The following is a 20,991-nucleotide window of genomic DNA, read 5'->3' on the forward strand; positions in this document are numbered from 1 at the left end:
AGTATGTTAAACATTTTATGTGTCATAAACTCCTTTGGTAGTCTGGAAAGTCTATAAGCCTATTTTCAAAATATTTTGTAAAAATCCATAGAATTACAAAGGAAACCTTTTATATTGAAAGACAATTATAAAAATATTGAGGGGAAAATTCCTAGACCCCAGGTTAGGAACCCCTCTTTTAAGGGATGGCTCCTTGCTTTGGGCAGCATCACCAGTAGGAGACAAAAATCCATGATTAAAACACAAAATAAATGCACAGAAAAATATTAAAATTTTAGGGAATTGCCAAGAAGATGTATCAGGATCTGTGCCAGATTTTAGCCCCTTGGCTATGCAGAGCATCTCTCTCTATCCTTCTGTTCTCCTGATTTTAAACCTACAGCTCTAGTGATCTTTAGTTCCTTGACTATTTTTGACTGAGAGATGAGGAGGAAGTGTTAAATTACCATTCTCTCAAACTTTAATAGTTTCTTGCCCTTGTTGAAATGGGAACCCAAATAGCTACAGCTAGGTGGGATAGTGTGGAATGATTTCTTTCACCATTCTAGACCTATGCAGCTACCTGAGCATTCAACATCAATCTGTGGATATTTACTATTGGACAAATTAGGACTCTTTTTCTCATCACACCTTTTTTCCCACTCTTCCATAGGAGCATAACTACGTTGATTCATTCACAAGCACTGTCCCAATTAGTTAAACCTGGACCCTGGTCAGAGGTCCTCCTCCATTCCCAGTTAATTTTGAGGTATTTTGAAAGAAATTAAATGGTATTCTGACTGTTTAAGCATTTATGTGGGCTTCCCATGTTCAAAAGATCTCAGTTGAAATTTACTTGGCCCAGATTCCACCAACGGTACTTATCATATTGATCACAATAAACCTCTCATACCCCTTGGGAACTCATCCATCCGAAAAGGTTTATACTGCCTGGGAAGTGAACTCTGGATCTGGCTACTCCCTAACATTTTTATTATGGATCTGTATCCTTGGGAATACTGACACTTCAAAAGAATGGAACTGGACTGTCTGGTAATAGGTCATTTCTATTAAATTAAAGATGTATGGAAGTTTTAAGGGACACCTCAATAACCCATTCAAAGGGGATTAATATAAAGTTGCCATGAACTTAAGAGATGAACATTCCAGATGCCAAGATCTCAGGACTCAGGATGTAGGAGAACCCAGAAGCAATCAATAAAAAAGCATAATTCTAGAAGTCAATAGAGATTATCTACTAAGCTCAAGTAATAGCACTATATGGACAAGACAGGAGGGATGATGGCGCTATATGGTATGCTTTAATTGATACTACTCCAAATTCCCTCTCCAGGTGGTCTTCCCCAGATGGCAGATATTCTGCCATTACAGAGCATGTTGCTGCTTCTCTGGGTGTCTTCTTTGGAAGTCCAGATTTCTCTGAACAAGTTATTACATTAATCTCTTGTTAGACACTTAAGCCTTAGCACAAATTATTTCATCAGAGGCAGTATATTACAATGGAAAGAACTCTGGATGTAGAGTTGGTAGATTTGGGTTCTAAACATAGACTTACTCTTAATTGATGAATTACCTATTTGAGTTTTGGTCTTCCAACTTGTAAAATGATAAGGTTAGACTATATGAGTGGAAGTTACAGTGTGATATATATCAGCTAAATAAAAGGACAAAAAGTTAACAATTAGAGACTTCCAAAAAAGGAATAGCTATATTGGTAGATGTTAAGTTCTCTATCATTGGAGGCCATCCATCACTTGGAGGCTTAATGGTCATTTGGTGGGGGGCATTATAGAAGGAAATACTGTTCATGTATAGGTCAAGCTAGATGATTTGTCAGGACTCTTCCAAATATGAAATTTTAAAATTGTATCTTTCCTTCAACTTTAATATTCTAACATCTTATCACTTTCCTCAATGACTACCAGCAGAGACCAGAGTAGTGAGTGAATGAGAGAGGAATGAGGGATAATTTTGAAACTTGGAGCTTAGTTTAGAACAATCCAAGATGAGCCAATGAAAAGGATGTCCGTGAGTACCTATTTGTTTGGAGGTGGGCTCAAAAAGAATCCAGGGATGAGGGCAGAGATGCAGAAAGAAGAGGACAGTTAGGACTGAAAAGAAGGCTCTCTTGACAAATTCAATTCAACAAATCTTAAAGGAGTTTCTATTAAGTTGAAGGCGCATTAACTTCCATTTATACTCACATTATCATCCAAATGCGTGCATTAAGCACCCAGTGCTGTTGCTATATAAAGAGAATATTGCAGACTAGGGTCTGCATTTGGGGAGTTTATAATCTAAGCCTATCGCTCAATTATCTCCATGAAAATTCAGCTGAAGGCATAAACTATTTTTAATGATTTTCAGAGAAAGCAGAAGCCCAGCTTCCTTTGTAGTCAATCTCAACATTTTCTAGTCTTCACCAAGTCTTCTTTATGAAGAAAGAGAGCAGAAGCATATGTAGTGGAAAGAATGCTGATCTTAGAGTCAGGACACTTGTGTTAGAGTCCAGTCTTAGCTCTTTAATAATACTGTGACTGGGGGCAAGTCACTTTGCTTCTATAAACTTGTTTCCTAATCTATCAGATGGGCAGAGTGATAACTGCCCTTTCAAATGTAATAGTAAGGATCGAGTGAAAGATTGCCTTATCAAGGGAAAGTACCATAAAAGAAGCATTAACTGTAATTATTATGGCAAATCTACAAACCTCTTGCTTTGACGCTTTTCCAATACCTTTCAGATTGACCTTTGTGAGAATGAATGGTGAGTAAATTAACATTTTCTTATCCCTCTCCAATGACAGTCAGCTATCAAGCAAACATATTCCCCTAAAATCCTAACAGATTACCGCCATCTCCTTACCTTCTTCCATATATTGCCATCTCAATGTATGTTTCCCTCAGACCATTATGCCAATAATTCCTTTGCACACTGAGTTTGAGCCCCAAAGCAGGGTTCTGAATAAGAATCAGGTTATATTTGGGGCAAAAGAAGAAAAAACGAATACGTGGGAGTGAGAACATTTCAAATGCACTATCACAGTAGATATAAAAATTTAAAAACCTTTAAGTCAACCATGAAATTAGTGAAGAACAGTAATCTATGTTCTTTTAAACTCAGATCTCCATTGCTGAACTTTCCATTTACAAAAATAAATATCCCCCTACATGAAGATTACCTCAATTCCTCCAAGGATATGGTCCTTTCTTATAGATAACATTCTCATTAAAATAATATAAACAGAATGCAGGCTCCAATGAAGGCATACAAGCACATCCAATCTCAGCTTGTTAGAAAAATTCCATCTCCTTGTGTCCAAGTAAACACATCTGCAAGTTTGCCTTCCAATTTTAATTCTGCTAAGCGTGACCTGTATCAGGACCCATACCATTTGGATCCTAATGGTTAGAGAGTACACATGTGCAATAGATGTGTGTGTGTGTGTGTGTGTGTGTGTGTATGTAGACATGGGCAAAAATTTACTTAAGTATCTGTTGGCAGTTTTCCCATTTTCTCTGGGCTCACTTCCAAGTCCCCAAAACTCAGGAGGAGACCACACACTTTTTGACATGGGATCTGCTGGACTGATCAATCCCTCAGAGTTCTGTACTAATTATGGAGGGATTTTAAATACCACCTTCCCTCTCCCTCTCTCCAGGTCAGCAAGAACCAGCTCTGTTGAAAATTATTTATGTACCTTTGCTCATGCTGTGCCTTTTGCCTCAAGCAGCTATCCCTCTATTTAGCCAAATCCTGCCCATCTCCTACCTGTTAGTACCACCATCACTGTGAATTTATTAAGGCCTTCCGCCTGAAATTATCTCCAATCTATCAAGTATATATCTTGCTTATACATAGATGTTGGTATTTTGTTTCTCCCATTAAACCGTGAACTCTTTGAGACTTTTTCTTTTTGATTAGCTTTCTTTGTATTCCCAGAACTTAGCACAGTATCTAGCACATAGTAGGTACTTAATAAATATTTGTTTTCTTGACTTGTCATCTCACCCTCACTTATAGTGTATTTCCTCAGTGAAGTGAAAATTCAGACAGAGACTGCCTTACTTTTTGCATTTGCATCCCCAACACCTACTAGGATGCTGACACATACATGGTGCTTAAAAAATTTATGTTGATACATTGAAGTCCTACTCCTTTTTCCTCTACAAATATTTCTTTGTCTATCCCTGAATATATTTTATTAAATTCATTTCAATAAAATCTAATATATGTCCATTAAGGGCTAACCACATGCAAAATACAGGGCAGAATGGTGTTCTCCAAAGAGGTCAGTACCATGGCCAGGGGCAGAGGCACAAGTGAAAATTGTGAGCTGAGCTAGGACTATGAAAATGAATAAGCCTAGATTTGCTTTGTGTTGTCATTATGTACACATGGAAATAAAATGTAGTAGGATATTAAAGAAGAAGGAAAAACTATATCAATAAACTTAACTAGGCTGATTGACTATTATAATCTTATATAGTCTGACTTTTTTACATCAAGATCATCTTCTGGGACTTGAGAATGGTGCTATTGAATTTTTCATTCACCAAAGACAAAATTATCTAATATGGCTCTCTTCTATGGGAATTTTTCTATTTATCTTTCCTTTTCTGATCATTGCCAGAAAGCAGCCAAGAAAGAATATATCTTTCTTAGTGCCCCTTCCACACATCTTTTAGCAGTTCTTACTATGATCCCTACCTGACATAGGGGTCACTATTCTGCTGGGAATTGAACTTGTAATGAAAAGAATTTTCAGAGTTAGTCATGGCTATATTTCTGATGTAGTATTTGTCTTGAGATTCTTCCTCATAACTTTTGTAGCATATTTTGAGAGACCCCATGTAACGCTCAGGAGACAAAAACGAAATAAAATGCCCTTGACAATGCACTGACTGTATTTCTAGTCATTACTGCTAAATGGTCACAGAATCTTTGTAATTATTTTATTAAAGTGTAATTTTTATGTAAGTTTTTTCTTCATTTTGTAGCTATAACATTGGTTCTTTCAGGACAAGAACTATGACATATTATTTTATATATTTGACGTTAGCACCTAGCACGTAGTAGTATTCCATAAAAAGAAATGATTCATTGATTTCCTGGTCTACTTCCCTTGTCTTTAATTCAACAAACATTTATTAAATGCCTGCCATTGTATGATATAGTCTCCAGTCCCTGCACTATTTTAGCCTCTCTCTTCTGGACACCATGTAACTTGTTTATGACCTCCCCAAAATGTGGTGCCCAGAATTGCTAGAATTCTCTAAAATGAGAGTAATAAGACCTGTAATCAATAGTAAACAGTGTTGATGGAAGAATCAAGTGGGATTATATATGTAAAGTACTGTGTAAATATCAGCTATTATTATTTTTTAATTAGTCAAAGGTACCAGCTGAGGTCTGATGATGCTAAAGGATATGAAGATGATCAACTCTCTTATTTGTGATATTAGTCCCTTCCATTCAGACTGCATCACGTTAACTTTTTGGCTGCTACGTATCCCTATTGAGTTAAATTCCATTTACAATTCACTAAAACCACACTTTCATCTATTGTCTAGCTTCTACTTGGACAGTTGTTATTTTGAGTCTAAATGTAGGACTTCATATTTTTCTCTGCTTAATTGTTGTATTCTGTTCAATATTCTAGCCTATCAAAGATATTTTTGGATTCTATCATTTGATGTCCATCTTAACTTAGTGTCATTTGCACATTTGATAAGCACTCCACCTATACCATTGATCTTTAGCCTTCTACTGAGAAAAAGCTACTTTGGATTTCTAAGAAATCTTATGATCACTGATGGAAGAAGTGAGTGGTGGACTCTGGAGATATTGCTGACTGTATAAAAATATCTCTGAATAAGAATTACTGGGATCTCTGATAACATTGTGTGGTACATAGCTCTTATACCCTGTAGCCAAGTTCCTATACAAATGAGCTATGGAGGGGGGAAAGAGGCAGTAATAACCATGCATCTTTCTCTACCCCTTCAACCTGGGAATCTCTCCATTTAGGGGTGAGAGAAGGGTCATATTGTTTTTAAATGGTTACCAAATACTGGAAAAGGAATCAAAGACCACAAAGAATTAACATGGCTTCATCAAGACTAAGTCTTTGCAGACCAACCTCATTTTCCCTTTTCCAGGGTTGCTAAACTTGTAGACCAGATGACTGCTATAGACATCATGTACCTAGATTTTACAAACGTTTGGTACTCCAGAATTACACCTAACTTACATTTAAACAATTTGCAGATTTTTAAGTGAAAGTCCAGTGAAGGTAAGATGAGATGGGTGTTATACATTACTTTTTCTCCATTTTAGAGATCTACAATATTCAAGGCAATTGTTTGTCTCATCTCCTATACAGAGGCCCCTGGATGCCCAACTCTGACTTCTACCAATTAACATATGACCTCGGGCAAATTAGTCTCTTTGATTTTTTGTTTTTTCATCTGTAAAATCAGGGGACTGGAATAGATGATGTCTACCCTCTCCTACCCCTAACATTCTATAATTCAATTTATCATGCTGCTGAGGATTGTGCTTTCCATTGCATTTTATTTTAGTGGGATGAGCACTGGGTCTACGATCAGAACTTGGTCTATGTATATAATTTATGTATATGTGCTACGTATATGTGTGTGACCTTAGATAAGTCAATGAGCCTCCATTTCCTCATATACAGGGTATCCCAAAGTCTTAGTAAAATTTTAAGCTATTATGTTTAAAAACATACTCTTTATAACACAGAGATATTAATATGTGAACTACCTAACTCATAGGGTTATTGTGAAAACCAAGAGATAATAAGCAAAAAATGCAATTTTATTATGGTGATATGGTATTTCAATGGGACCTATCATTAACACTAGTATTTTCAGAAAGAACATAGAATCATAGGTTCAGAGCTACCTCCAGAGTTCACCTGGCCCAACTCCTTCATTTAACAAATGAGAAAACTGAGGCCCCAAGAGTTGGTAGCTTACCCAAAAACAAACAGCAGAATTTGAACACGTCTGCTCATTTCAAATCTAACATTCTTTCTACTGTACCGTGTTCCCTCCAGTCTAAGACTTTTTTATGGGATACAGATAGGGACTCAACCTGTGATTCAGTGATTTCACTGACATAGGGAATTTGCAGATGAGGAAACTACCTCTACCAATGTAGGTTGACACCTTCTCCACAAGCTACAATTTCAGAGAGTCACCTAGAGCTGTAAGACCTTAAGTGACTTCTTCAGGGTTGTACAGCTATATTTATCAGCTGTAGAACTTAAGCCCAGGTCCTTCTGAATCCAAAGTCGCTCTCTGTCCACTCTGGCAAGCAGCTTTGAATGATAATTATAATGAATGCAATACTTTGCCATTCAGTCCACACAAAGGCTGGAAGGCCACTTATCAGTGTTGGAGGGGGTCTTTTTTCTAGTGTGTATCAAAATAGTTGGCCTCTGGGGTTGTTTTCAACTCAGAAGTTCTATGATTCTATATTTCCGTAATCTTTCAAAGGGTACAGGTTGGATGAATGTAGATATAAGGGGCTGAAATTTCAAATTAAGAAGTTCAGTTTAACAAGTCTTTGTTGAATACCTGCCTAACTAGTCTCTTATACCTTATATGAACCCTCATCTGGAATACACATGGATAAAGCATGGTTTCTCTCTGGGCTTATGATAGCACTGGTCCAGAGGAGTAAGGTAGGACTGTGGCTAAGACTTGCCCACAGAGGTACTTCGAAGGATCAAAACAAAGAGATATAGCTAGCACATTGCCGCCACATAAGACAAAATGTCACCTCAGGCATAGAAGTTACATGGGACAAATCAATATTTCTCTAGAACCCATGGCCACTCCTCAGATTAAGCACTTCCTGATCCTATGATGAGGTTTCCAGCTTTAGACTACTACTCAAATATCTTTCTGAGAATTTTGTATCCTAAACCTTCTAAATCTGATATCCTGGTAAACTCTGATTGAACTCAGTCTGGCCAGTGGTTCCTGTCTTTCATAAGATGCCCTTTCCTCACATTAAGGCTTCCTCCCTGGGTCTTGTTAACTATCATTTATCAATAATTCTTTAGCCACCTTTCCCTTTCAGGTGGGAATTTAATAGTTCTTGCTTTCCAGAAGCATATATAAAAGGTCTGAGAAGGGAGGCAGTTGCTGTTTCTCCTAGGTGGCATAGCCATTTGGAGAGTCATAAAAGAATTCAGATGAACAGGGTCAGTTACCTCCTATCCTCTTTCAGAGGGTAAGCCATCAGGTCAAGAAACATGATGGAATTTTCCCCAACTCTTTAGCCATGGTGGCAATTTTCATCTTTTAAGTGTATATAAAATCATTTTCAGAAACCCAAGCTGCTAGAAGGATTTGTTGGTGGGGTTTTTTTTCCTTATCCAAGTTTACTTGTTTTAATTGGACCTTAATGTATATTTATACTTACATATCTTCATATTCTGCATGTTTATTATGGCTGGTTAAACTCCAGGCTTATATGCTCCAACTGGTACCTGATTAGTATGTGATAGCTCTCTTGGATCTGTTCTCTCCAGACTATATTAAGTATATCTAGGCCACCACACATCAAGTACTTCTTGTGGTATACTAGGGACTTGCTCTTTTCTTATGGTCGAGGGCCAGATCTTTCCCCTTTCTTGTTACCTTCTATCATCCAGATGAGGGCTGGGCACCCAGTAGGAACTTCATAAGCTGCCAGAGATGAATTATTGTTGGTCAAGAGGAGAGGGAATGGCATGTGTCTTTGACAGGTCAGCATAATGCATGTAAGAAATTTACAATTGCAAAACATCTAAGAAATACATGTTCAAAGCAGAACTCATTGTCTTTGCCACCTCTCCAAACCCAAAGGTACCACCCAGGTTCACAACCTCTGTGGAACCCTCCAGTCCTCACACTCTCATCTCACATATCAAATCACGTGCCAAACGTCATGCCATAATTCACCTGTGTGCCCTTTTTCTCCACTCAAATGAACACCATGACAGCTCATCACCTCCTGCCTGGGCTGTTGTAATACTTGTGTAATTGATCTTCTAGCCTCTAATCTCTCCCTTCCATCCAATTCATCTTCCATACGCTGTCAAATTGATATTCCTAAAACATAGGTTTGAAAATTCCATTCCCCTGTTCAATAATCTACAGTACTTCCCTGTTACCTCCAGAGCAAACTAAAAATTCTTTTGTTTGGCATTAAAATACATCTTATATATAAATATATGCATATATTGATGTATTTTGTCTTTACCTTGACTAGATCCCCACTCCTGAATTCTTCCCTCATTCAGAGAACCATACCATATTTTTAAAAAATTCTCAGAAAAGAGGAGGAAAAGATTCAGCAAACCAATCAATATATCCAAAAAAAATCTGACATTCTATGTAATGTACTACTTCTATGAACCAACCCCCTTCCCCAGTCTAGAGAAAGGAGTGTGTGTGCAGAGGGGTTATCTTCAAAAATCTCTTCTCTGGAACCAAGCTTGTTCTTTATGGTTTCATAATATTCACTTTTCTATTGCATTGAATGCTGGTCTCCTCCGCTGTTTGTAGGGGACCCTTCCTGCTTGCAGAGCACACACACACACACACACACACACACACACACACACACACACACACACCTCCACACCTCAGTTGAGTACCAAACTCCTTAGCTGGGTTCATCCTGCTTGCAGGGGGCAGAGTGACACATGCCATTCCATCAAAGACCAGTTTCCTCACTTGGCCTCTTTCTGATTTCAGGAGGAGAGAAAAGTCATTCTATCAGGTCTCTACATACATCCCCTACTTGAGATCCCCAAGGCCCTGAGAGGACTCTACCCTGAAGCCAAACTCCTATAGATGCTGATACCCTACCTAAACCCATTCCTCAAGAAATCAGCCAACTCTCATCAGGTCATATTTTCCCATTTTATGACATATAATATTATATAATATAACTGGGATCTCACTGTGCAAGACATTCTCTTTATGCCTTCTAAGTCAACCCACCACAGCAGCCTTTTTGAACCTTTCTATCCTTCCTCAAATCTCCCTTGGTACCTAATCTCCTCCATCTCTCAATCAAGAACCTTGATTTACATATCACTGAAAACTCACCAAGAGTTTCTTCTCCTTTCACCCTCAACTCACATCACTCAGCTGACTTCCCAAATTATCTACTCCTACAGCCCTGTCCCATGCAAAGAGATGACTCTTCCCCGTAGTAAGGTAAACCCCTCTCCATTAACAAGTAATCCTATTCCATCCCTTGGATTGTCACCTCTATCATCCCAGCTCTCTCATTTATCTTCAAAATCCATCTATCTATTGGTTACTTCCCCACCCCCTATAAATATGCCTATGTATTTCCCATCAATCAGCTAATAAACCTCAATCAAGCACCTACTATGTTCCAGGCACTGTGCTAAGTGTTAGGGATACAAAGGTAAAACATAAAAACAAACATTAAAAAAAAAATCTCACTTCATCCATCTATGCCTGCTAGCTACCATCTCACATCTTAGTTCCCTTTCTTGGCTAAAATACTTGAGAAGGTTGTCTGCATTTAGTGACTTCACTTCCTTTCCTCTCACTATTTTCTTAACTCTCAAGAGTATGGCTTCCAAGTCTCCCAATCATCCAAATGAAATTACTCTCTCCAATGTTATCAATGATCTTTTTATTGCTAAATCTTATGTCCTTTCCTTTGACAGTGTTCATCACTGTCTTCTTGATACTCTCTTCTCTATAGGTTTTGGTGACCTTACTCTCTCCTGGTTCTCCTCCTACCTATCTCATCTCTCCTTCCCAGTCTCCTTTGGTGGATCTTCATCAGGTCACTCCCACTAACAGTCTGTATTCCTAGGTCTCTGTCCTGGGCCTTCTTCTTTTATCCCTTTACTATTTTACTTGGTGATTCCATTAGCACTCATGTATTCAATGATCATCTCTATGCTAATAACCCTTAAATATACTTATCCCCCTCTAAACTTTCTTCTGAACTCTAGTCTCACATTTCTTACTACCTATTAGATAACTTGAACTTGATGTCCAAGTTACATCTTAAACTCAGAGCTTCCCTAAATTGAACTCATTATCTTTTCCCTAAAACTTTCCCCTCTAACTTCCAAATTATTGTTGAGGGCACCACCATTCTCTAGTCCCCCACATTCAAAACCTAGGTGTTAAATTTCACTCCTCACTCCTCCCTTTACAGACACTTACATATCTAATCTGTTGCAAGTCCTGCCAATTTTATCTTTGCAGCATCTTTACTATACATCAAGTTCTCTCCTTTGACATGGTCACCACCCTGGTACAGCCCTTCATTACCTCTCACTTATACTTCTCACCTGTAATAGCCTGCTGGTTGGTCTCCTTGACTGAAGTCTCTCACCACTCCAGCCCATCCTCCACTCAGGTGCCTAAGCAAACTTCCTAAAGCACAAGTCTGATGTTACCTGAATTCTCCAGCTGGATAAACTCCAGTGTCCCCTATTACTTCTTGGTTCAAAAATGAAACCTCCTGTTTGAGTCTTAAATTCCCCCATAGCCTGTTTCTCTCTTACCTTTTCAGTCTCCCCTCCGTATATTTTATGATCCAATGACATTGATTTCCTTGGTACTCTTTGCACAAGTTACTCCTTCTCCTGACTATGTATTTTCACTGACTTCCTCTCATTCCTGGAGTTCTCTGCTTCCCCATTACTATCTCTTGGCTGGAAAGAGGAAAAAAATTAGAAGGGAGGATTGGGGGAAAAACATCAGATCACAGGCTATTGGGACTGGAATGTCTCATATTATGGATTCTGTGATTCTGTTGAAGTGGAGCTTAGAGGTCATCTAATTCAGTTCTGTCATTTTAACTCTAGAATTCAAGACTCAGAGTGACTTGTCAATGGTTACCCAGCTAATTAGGGCTAGAACTAGGATTCAGCTCAGGTTTCTAGTCCTAGTCTTGTGCTATTTGCTGGTCACAATGATGCCTCCCCATTTCAGAGAAGTGGTTTAGCTTAGTGAGATCCAATAGAAACAGAAAGAGATGGTCAAAGGATTTTCACCTCAGACCCACGAGTCTGTTTCCTGTTAAGTATATCCAAAAATGAGGATAGCCTAAGGCACCAAAAATGCAATTCTAGTCTGGTTTTCCCTCCCTTGATGTTCCTATGCAAAGAGGAAGGACAGATAAAGGCAGATTCAGCCACAAGAGAGTCATATGTCAGTCACTTCTCTGGGGCATCTGAGAGATATCCCACCCACCCACCCCCCATTTCTTTTTTCTGCCTTCCATCCAAACCACAGCCTCCATTTTCTCAAAGAGAATCTAAAACACAAGAGAGTACTCCAAATACCCTCTCCCCCTCCTCCAGTGGCTGCAGCCTCTGGTAGGTTAGCAACAACCAGAGAAAAATGCTAGTTGCTAGACAACCATGACTTGTCTTATTAACCCTCCCAGTACTGAACATGACCCCTGCAAAAGAAGAAGGGAGGAAAAAACATACCACTTGGTTTCAGGAAGCTCTTCATGTTTCCCCCTTAGATTTCCCTACTGCCTTGAACTTGATCTCTAATTGGGCTGATTCCCAAGCAAAGGGAGCCCTGGACTTTGCAATTCAGTGTCCTGTCCATGCAGATTAAATCTTTTATTCTTTTCTGCCTCCTTCCTCCTGGAGGCCCTTCAACTGTGGATGTCTTTGCTTTACCAAAGCAAATGAAACAACCACAACAAATGGCATCATAAATACAAGATTAGAATCTTAGTTCTCACTCCCCCCTGGCCTCCAGACAATGGGAGTTTGGCTTCATCCCCTTATGCTCCTCCTGGCATCCCCCCACATCTTACTCCTTCCCATTTTCTCTACATTTGCTCATACTGCTCCTGCTCACTGTACTCCCTACCCCAAATGATTCACACCCTAAATGATGCTACCCATCCTGCAAGGCTTGGTCTCATGATATTTCTCCAGCTATTCCTACCTCAGTGAAGTCTTTGGTTGCTCATGGTTCTTGCTGCTTGTCCGATATATTTTTTCCTATATTAAATTCGGGGAAGTCCCTGACTTTTGTATTAGTCTGCAATTGTTTCACACATCTGAGACTTGTCATGAAGTTATCATGGGATTTAGATATAAAAGATACCTTAGGGAGCATCTAGTTCAATCACCCTTATTTTACAGATCAGGAAACTGAGTCCCATAGAAGTTAACTAACTTCACCACATTCATACAAGTATTAAATGGAGCTTAAAATCAAGCTCATGACAGAATCATAGAATCATAGATTTAGAGAAAGAAGGGATCTTAAACACTATTTAATCCAAGTTGTTCATTTTACAGATAAAGAAACTGAGGTCGAAAGAAGTTAGTTCCTTGTCTCAGGTTACATAAATGACTCTGCCGTTGTCAGATCCAGGTTTTAACCCTAACCCTCTGATCTGAAATCTCTTTCCACTGAACCAGATTGTGTCCCTTTCTCTCTGACACTTGACACTCACTAGCTATGTGACCTTGGGCAAGTCACTTAACCCCAAGTGCCTCATCCTGGGTCATCTCCAGTCATCCTGATGAATATCTGGTCACTGGATTCAGATGGCTCTGGAGGAGAAGTGAGGCTGGTGACCTGCACAGCCCTCCCTCACTCAAAAACAAAGTCAAGTGCAAGTCATGTCATCATTTCTCCGGTGGTATGGTCTTCTTCAGCAACGTAGAATGAACACACACAGATCTAGTGCTCTATTATACTCTCTTACTCTCCCAATTAAACCATCAGCCTCATTAGGGAAAAAAAGTATGTCTACTTTTTCTTCTCTATCCCCTACAATACTTAACCTTAAGCTGAGCATGACAGATAGCATGGCAAGGTAAAAAGAAGTCTAGCCTAGAAGTTATAAGGCTTGGGTTCAAGGGCCAATTCTGTCACTTACAAAATATCTGACAGTGAGGGATGTCACAACCTATGTAAGTTTAATATTGGCAAAATTTGTATGACAAGCATCTCTATGATTTTATTATGATTTTTTTAGATAACAAATCATCAGTCATATACTAAGTTGTTTTAGTACCCTCAGGAATCATTCATTTGACTTGGTGATTTAAAGTCATTGAGGACATCCAGGTAGGTGAGGATCATGAATTCAGAACACAAAGAAGGGATCTCAGCAGTCATCTCCTCTAACCCCTAACCCATTTTACAGATTAGGAAATTGAAGCTCTTAGTGATTAAGGGCTTCTTTTTACCATTACCTCACTTGTCTCCAGAAGCCTATCTCTGTTAGCTATCTTTGTTCTATCATTCTCCTTCTAAAGTATCTGCTCTTTGGTGATGAAAACAGAAGAAAAAAAAAAACTGAGTGGTTCTGCCTTCTCCATGTTAATCATTATCATGTATCTTCCATCCCAATCAATAGTATTGTCACTTCTGAAATACCCTTATCACCCTAACATAGCTAAGAACAACGATAATGACACTTTTTTCAAAAAATCAAATATATTTTTGTTTTCTTTCACACTTCTTCCAGATTCTGTTTTTTCTGAGATTTAACAATTTAAATACTATTTTTACATGGCTATGGCACTCTTTGTATCCATCATTCATTTGTTTGTCCATTCTTCCATCTCCTGTATTCATATTTTTGAAATCTACCTTGGCTGATCATCTTTCTCCATTAAGACTGATCTCTGTTTAGAGCCCACTTCATCCTTTTGTTGTGTCACCAAGAACTTCATTCCTGAAAGTACTTAGTCCTTCTAGCTTTGAACCTAGCTATTGTATTTAAGCCATGAGATCCTGCCTAAATGACTCAAATCTCTCTTCCTAGAAAAGAAGAAAAATGGCTCCTCAGGCAATGCCTAGCATGACCTTCATTATTAAAGTCAAACTCTCTGGTGTTTAGGTTATTTTCTTCCAAAGTTCCAATTATATTTTGACAATCAGTTCCTTTTATAGGTCAAAATCTGGTCCAGAATGGAAGCTTTGTCTCATTACTTCTAACACTTAAAAAATGAAATTATCACTGTTTCAAGTGTTTATCTGTTGTTTTGCTCTTGGGGAAAAGAGGAAGCTCCAGGATATAGTGAGATAGATGAAGTTTCCTCTAAGTACCATCCGTGCATCTGTTGGTAAATGTGTGATATGTTTTCTGATTATTTACTTCCTTCTTCTGACTATGTGGTCTGTAGCACACTTCTGCCACATTATAATTTCTAATTATCCTGCTGTTGATCCTCATTCAAATGCTCTCCAACATGTTTTCCCATTTAATTGCTATATTCCTCACTAGAGTATATTACCTTTAAATGCTATTGCATTCCTTTAAAAAATTTTTTGAAGAAACCATAGTCTTTCAATTCAATTCAACTGAACAAAAATTTATCAAACAGCTGTTATATGCAAAGCATAAGACCTAAGCCTATAACCACTGATATGTTTCTATATATACATACATACATACATATATACATTTGATCTCATAAGTTTCACTGAGACTTTGTTTCCCATTACCTCTAAAATAAAATACAAAATCTTCAGCCTCATATTAAAAACAGTCTATAGACTGGCTCCCACCCACCTTGTGATCGATTTCATATTCTTCTTCTTTACATATGCTGCATCTCAATGAAATGTTTCTAATTGTTCCTTGTTGTTGTTATTCAGTCATAAATACATAAATACACATATACAAACATATGTGCATGTGTAAAATAGAGTACATATAAAAATAAAATAAACTTTTATTACTAATAGCTAGCACTATTATATCTATTATATATGTTATGCATATAATATAATATATATCGCTTTAAGGTGCTTAAATACTTAATTGCTTTTCATTAGAGCACTTTAACATAGCACTTTACAAATTGTCTTTACAAATATTTTATTATTTTATCCTTTTAATAACCCTGAGAGGTAGGCACTGTCAGTTTCTCCATTTTATTGATTGGGAAACTGAGTTTGGGAAAGGTTAAAAAGTAACTTGCCCAGAATCACACAGCCAGTACGTGTCTGAGGCAGGATTCAATCTTAGGTCTTCTTGACTCCACGTTCAGCATTCAACCCACTGTGCCACTTAGCTGTCCCTGTTAAGGAGGAAAGGGAAGGGATCAACAAAAAAAAAAGCCTAGTAGTTGAGCAGAGCTTCAAAGCAAGGCAGGGATTCTAAGAGATAGGGATACCATGTACAAAGAAATGGAGATGAGATATTAAATGCCATGTACAGAGAACAATGAGGAGGCAGCTAGGTGACTCAGTGACTAGAGTGCTGGGTCTGGAGTCAGAAAGACCTGAGTTCAAATCCAGCCTCGAACACTTATTAGTTGTATAACCCTGGGCAAATCACTTAACTTCTGTTTGCCTTACTCCACTAGAAAAGGAAATGCAAACTACTCCAGCACCTTTGCCAAGAAAATCCTATGGCCAATATTGGTCCATGGGGTTACAAATAGACATGATTGAACAACCATGAAAAGGAACAATTAGAATTGTTCTTAACATTTAATTGAGATGTAGCATATGTAAAGAAGAAGAATATAAAATAGAACGCAAGGTGGGTGGGAGACCGGTTACAGACTTTTTTATATGAGGCTGAAGATTTTGTACTTTATTTCAGAGGTGATAGGAAGTCAACCACAAGTTATAGTCTACAAAGTCTCAGTGATACCTATGAGATCAAATAAATCTTTTACTTTAAGAATTCTTATTTATTTTATTACCTATTTTGAGCATTCATATAAAAAACTTTTGAGACTGGGAGTTTATCATTACTGCTCCTCTTGGATATTGTTTCTTGTGGATTAATGGACCTCTTTCATCATATTCAGCTTCCTATGCCATGGCTACTAATCTCTGTGGTATGAGGTTTGACAGACAGATATCTCCAGGTAGGTGTTGGAAGTGAGAATGACAGTTTCACAGGGAAACTAGCCTTTGAATTGGCCCCTGAAGGATAAATAAGAAGTCTGGCTATTGGGGGACAGCATTTGAGTAGATGAAATTCTGTGTGTGCGTGTGTGTGTGTATGTGTGTGTGTGTGTTGGAGAGACATTATGGCACAGTGAATAGACAACTAAAGAGCTTGTCAGGGAGCCAAGAATATCTCAATTTAAGTCCTACTCCTGACACTAGCTAGTTGGGTGACTCTCTCAATGCTCTAGGCAACTCTCTCGGCTGTAGAGAAGCCTGTTTAGGTAGAGGGAGTTTTCTCAAGTAGGAGTTCCATGATCTGATGAAATCAGAGACCCAGCTCCCATCTTCCCTCCTTTCCCCTCCCTTCTACTTTCTTTCTCCCCTCTTCCACTTTTCTCTCTCTCCTCTTCCTCCATCCTTCTCTTCTCCCTCCCTCCCACTTTCCCTCTCCTCATGCTGATTGTCCATTCCCTCTTCTTCCCATTCCAAAGGACTGCTACTATTAGCACAGCAGGGAAGGCATTACAGCTGATCTACTGTGGTAGGAAAGTAGCGACTGTGGCACCGGAGCCTCTAGTCCTGAAGAGACAGGACAATGACTTCAGACTGTGTCAGTGATCAATGGCCTAGGCTCAAGTCCCAACTCTGCCACTCCTTAACTGTGTGACTCTAAGCAAGTCATTTTGCCTCTGTGGGCACTCTTGTTTGAGTGTATTTGGTTTTTTTCTTCCATTGAGTGACAGGTTGAGTTAGAGCCTTAAGTCAGCTGAACTGTGAATATCTTTGTGCTCAAGAGGGAGCCTTCTGAAGGAGTTGCCTGCTGAACTAATTGGAACTGAATCCTGGGCTGCAGCTACCCCAAGAACAATTCTTCATCAGTGGGCAGCTTTATTTAAGCCATAAATGTCCATTAATTATGGATTAGCTGATTCCTGTCGACCTGATTGTATTAGCAATTTTTACATCTGCAATAAGAGGTTATTCATGTATCAGCCTGGCTGGTCTGGCATACACTCCATTTAGCCTAATGGGCACTTTCTCTATCTAATTAGGTATGAGTGTGTGTGTGTGTGTGTGTGTGTGTGTGTGTGTGTGTGTGCGCGCGCGCATGTGTGTACTCCTGGGTGCATCTGATGGCAGGACTCTGGAAATATTGTCTGTGAATACAGTAAAAAAAGATAGAGGAGACTGGTTGGCTATCTTTATTTTCTTCTTTGGCCTTATCTAAACCCTGGTATCAAATGAGAAACATTAGAGGATCTCTAAACCAGTATGTATAGGAAATCTCCTTGACCAGCAAAGTCCAAATGACTCTCAACAATGCCTCTCTCCCTGTGCCCCCAGCTTAATTTCAATTTTGACTTTTTTTCTGAATCCTTGCCAAACCTTCCAGATAGAAAGAAGTGGATCCATGTCTTTGGGAATAAATGCCTCAGGCCTTAATGCTGCCTGATTCTTTCTGCCTTTTTAACCTCTCATAAACTCCATATGACCTACCTAGAAACTCGATAAGATCCAGCATGCTCTATGATGTATAAAGTGAGGTGTATTATATAAAGTTTTCCTTTATTTCTAATAAACGACCCTTCCCTAGAATTTCCATTCTACAGTCAAATCAGGTTGCTGAAGGCAAGATCTAAGAGCTGCTAGTGTGGATCTGCTGGTGCTCCTACTGTGCACTCTCAAGTCACAGAGAAGATATTTTAGGTTGCTTCTTTTGGGTTCGGTGGGTTATAGATACAGAACTGGAGGGAACCTCAGAGGTCATTTAGGCAAACACTTTTTTTACAGATCAGGAAAGAGAAGCCAAGGACATTAAGTGACTTGCCTAAAGTCACACAGTAAGCATCAGAGTAAGTTTTTGAATTCAGACTTTGACAGTCAATGCTCTTTCTATATTACCTGCACTGCAGTTGTAGTATCATAGAATTTAAGAGGGGAAAAGGTATAATGACCCTACTGACAGCATGAAGAAGTCCTGGGGAACCTCAAAAATCTCTGAGTCACCTTGTCAGAGTAAGACCAGCAGTCACAGCCCAAAGTGCCTTTTCTCCCCGGTGGTAAATTTTAATATCAGCTAGTTCCCAGTTTTTTCTTCTCCTGTCCCCATTAAATAGAATGAAACAGGCAACACTAATCCCCAGGTCCAGGTTTCTTTCTCTCTTTACGTAATGCCTTGTCCTGATAGCTCTGGGTCATCACCAGTGGTCTTGACTTCTGTAGAGCTTCAATGAATCTGGAAGAGAAAGCGAGGCTGAAAACTTTGTGCAATTCTGACTCACTTAAATCTCATTCATACCCAAGTCAAGACATCACCCATGGCCCTGCACTGTGATGTTATTGGTTCCTTCGAAAACGAAGGATGAACAATGATCGATCCAGTTAGATACAAATAAGAACCCTCTAAAAACCTGCTTGGAAGGGGTGCCCATTCCCTCTGCAGCCCTAGAAAGGTGCCTAATTCCACCCAGGGCTCCTCTTTCTTTCTCCCTTATCACTCTTTATATTCTAAGTGTATCCTTTCAATGAGGTTGTCTTGTTTTTACTGTCTTATTCTACGTTTCATGCTTCTTTACTGTACCTTGACCCAAGCCTTCCTAAGTATGCATTAAGATACAAGGGTCATTTAGTTTTGTCCCTACATCAACCCCCTCATTTTGCAGACAAAGAAACTGAAACTCAAAGTGATTTGTCCTAGGTCATGCAGCAAATTAGTAGCAGGACCTAGCCTCAAACCCAGGTTGAAAATTCATTGTAACTGGATTTAATCACTAAGCTATTTAAACCAGGTCCAGGGTCAGAGCCCAGACTTTACAGCTCCCACCTCTGAGATGAATATCATCAAAGATGAGATGGAAATGCCATTTGCATGCAAAATGAGGCCAAGAGAATGTCATTTCTCTTAGATTATGTTTACTAGATAGGGAAGCCAAAGGCCTCTGGGTCTAATCTGCAAATGACAAGTGATGCCTAGGGAACTAGAGATTTAATATTCCACCTTCCTCCATTCTCTCTTGGATTTCTCTCTCTCCTTCAGATGAGAAATTCAGGATATAGCAGCCACCTCACTACAAATGGCTCAAAATAGACTCCCCAAAAGGCTACCCCTATATTCCTGATGAAGCCTGGGGTTTTCAACTCATAAGTGGCCTCGTGAGTGACAGAGATGGGTTTTGTTTTTATGAAATTGTGGTTGCCATCTGATTGATTTCCCTTTCATCTCCTGCCTTAGAAATAAGTCATTAGATACAGAAATCTCACTCCATAGGAGGGGAAGAAAAGCTTTGCTCTTTGACTTTTGATTTCTGGCAAGGGTCTCTTTCTGCGAAGACACCTGGAATGAGAAATGTAACTCACCTATAAACCAATAATTATGGCATCTTAGAGTTGTGAGAGACCTCAAAGGTCATCTGGTTCAGCTCCCTATCCAGTAAAGGAATTCAATCTAATTAAAAAGTATATATTAAATACCTCCTTCAACTAAATCCAGGCACCATGCTAGTGTGAAGGCTGCAAAGACAAAGGAAAATAGTTCCTGTACTCAATGAACTTATTTTCTGTGAGGGGAAGGGATAGCATGACATGTACACAGATAATTCAATGAAAAAAATAGAAAGAGCAGGGAAAACACTAACAGCTGGAGGAATAAGTTAAAGCCTCCTGTAGGTGGGGGTATCTAAGCTGAACCTTGAAGGGAGCGATGACAAGATGAGGGGGAAGGGCATCACGGACATGGGAGTCCTTTCAACAACTTGGAGGCAGTAAGTGAAATGCCACATTATGGGAGCATTCCTGACTGTAGCTTCTACTTTAACATCTTTATTCACAAGGATGCTACTACCTAATAATGTCACCCCTCCCATTCTGGGATAGCTCTGTTAAAAATATTTTGCATGCACTGAGTTCACTTCAAGACAAACAAACAAACAAACAGCCTTGCTAGAATTCCCTACCATAGCTCTCATTCCTACTCTCTGTATTAGGGTTAAGAGGAGCAGAATACATTCAATCCCTCTTCTATACACCAGCCCTTTCAAGTATCTGAGACAACTATCATATTCCTTTTTTAAT

General features: G+C 39.0%; 1 long non-coding RNA gene across 1 annotated transcript in view; it reads right to left on the reverse strand.

Moving 5' to 3' along the window:
• Window positions 1-18,378: 18,378 nt before the first annotated feature.
• Window positions 18,379-20,991, reverse strand: part of LOC140517102 (uncharacterized) — a 126,070-nt gene continuing 123,457 nt past the window's right edge. Inside the window, exon 3 of the long non-coding RNA XR_011971474.1 lies at window positions 18,379-19,156. This is a non-coding gene — a long non-coding RNA (uncharacterized lncRNA). The remainder of the gene's footprint in view (window positions 19,157-20,991) is intronic.

This window comes from Notamacropus eugenii, chromosome 1 (genome assembly GCF_028372415.1).
Source record: "Notamacropus eugenii isolate mMacEug1 chromosome 1, mMacEug1.pri_v2, whole genome shotgun sequence".
Classification (NCBI taxonomy): Eukaryota; Metazoa; Chordata; class Mammalia; order Diprotodontia; family Macropodidae; genus Notamacropus; species Notamacropus eugenii.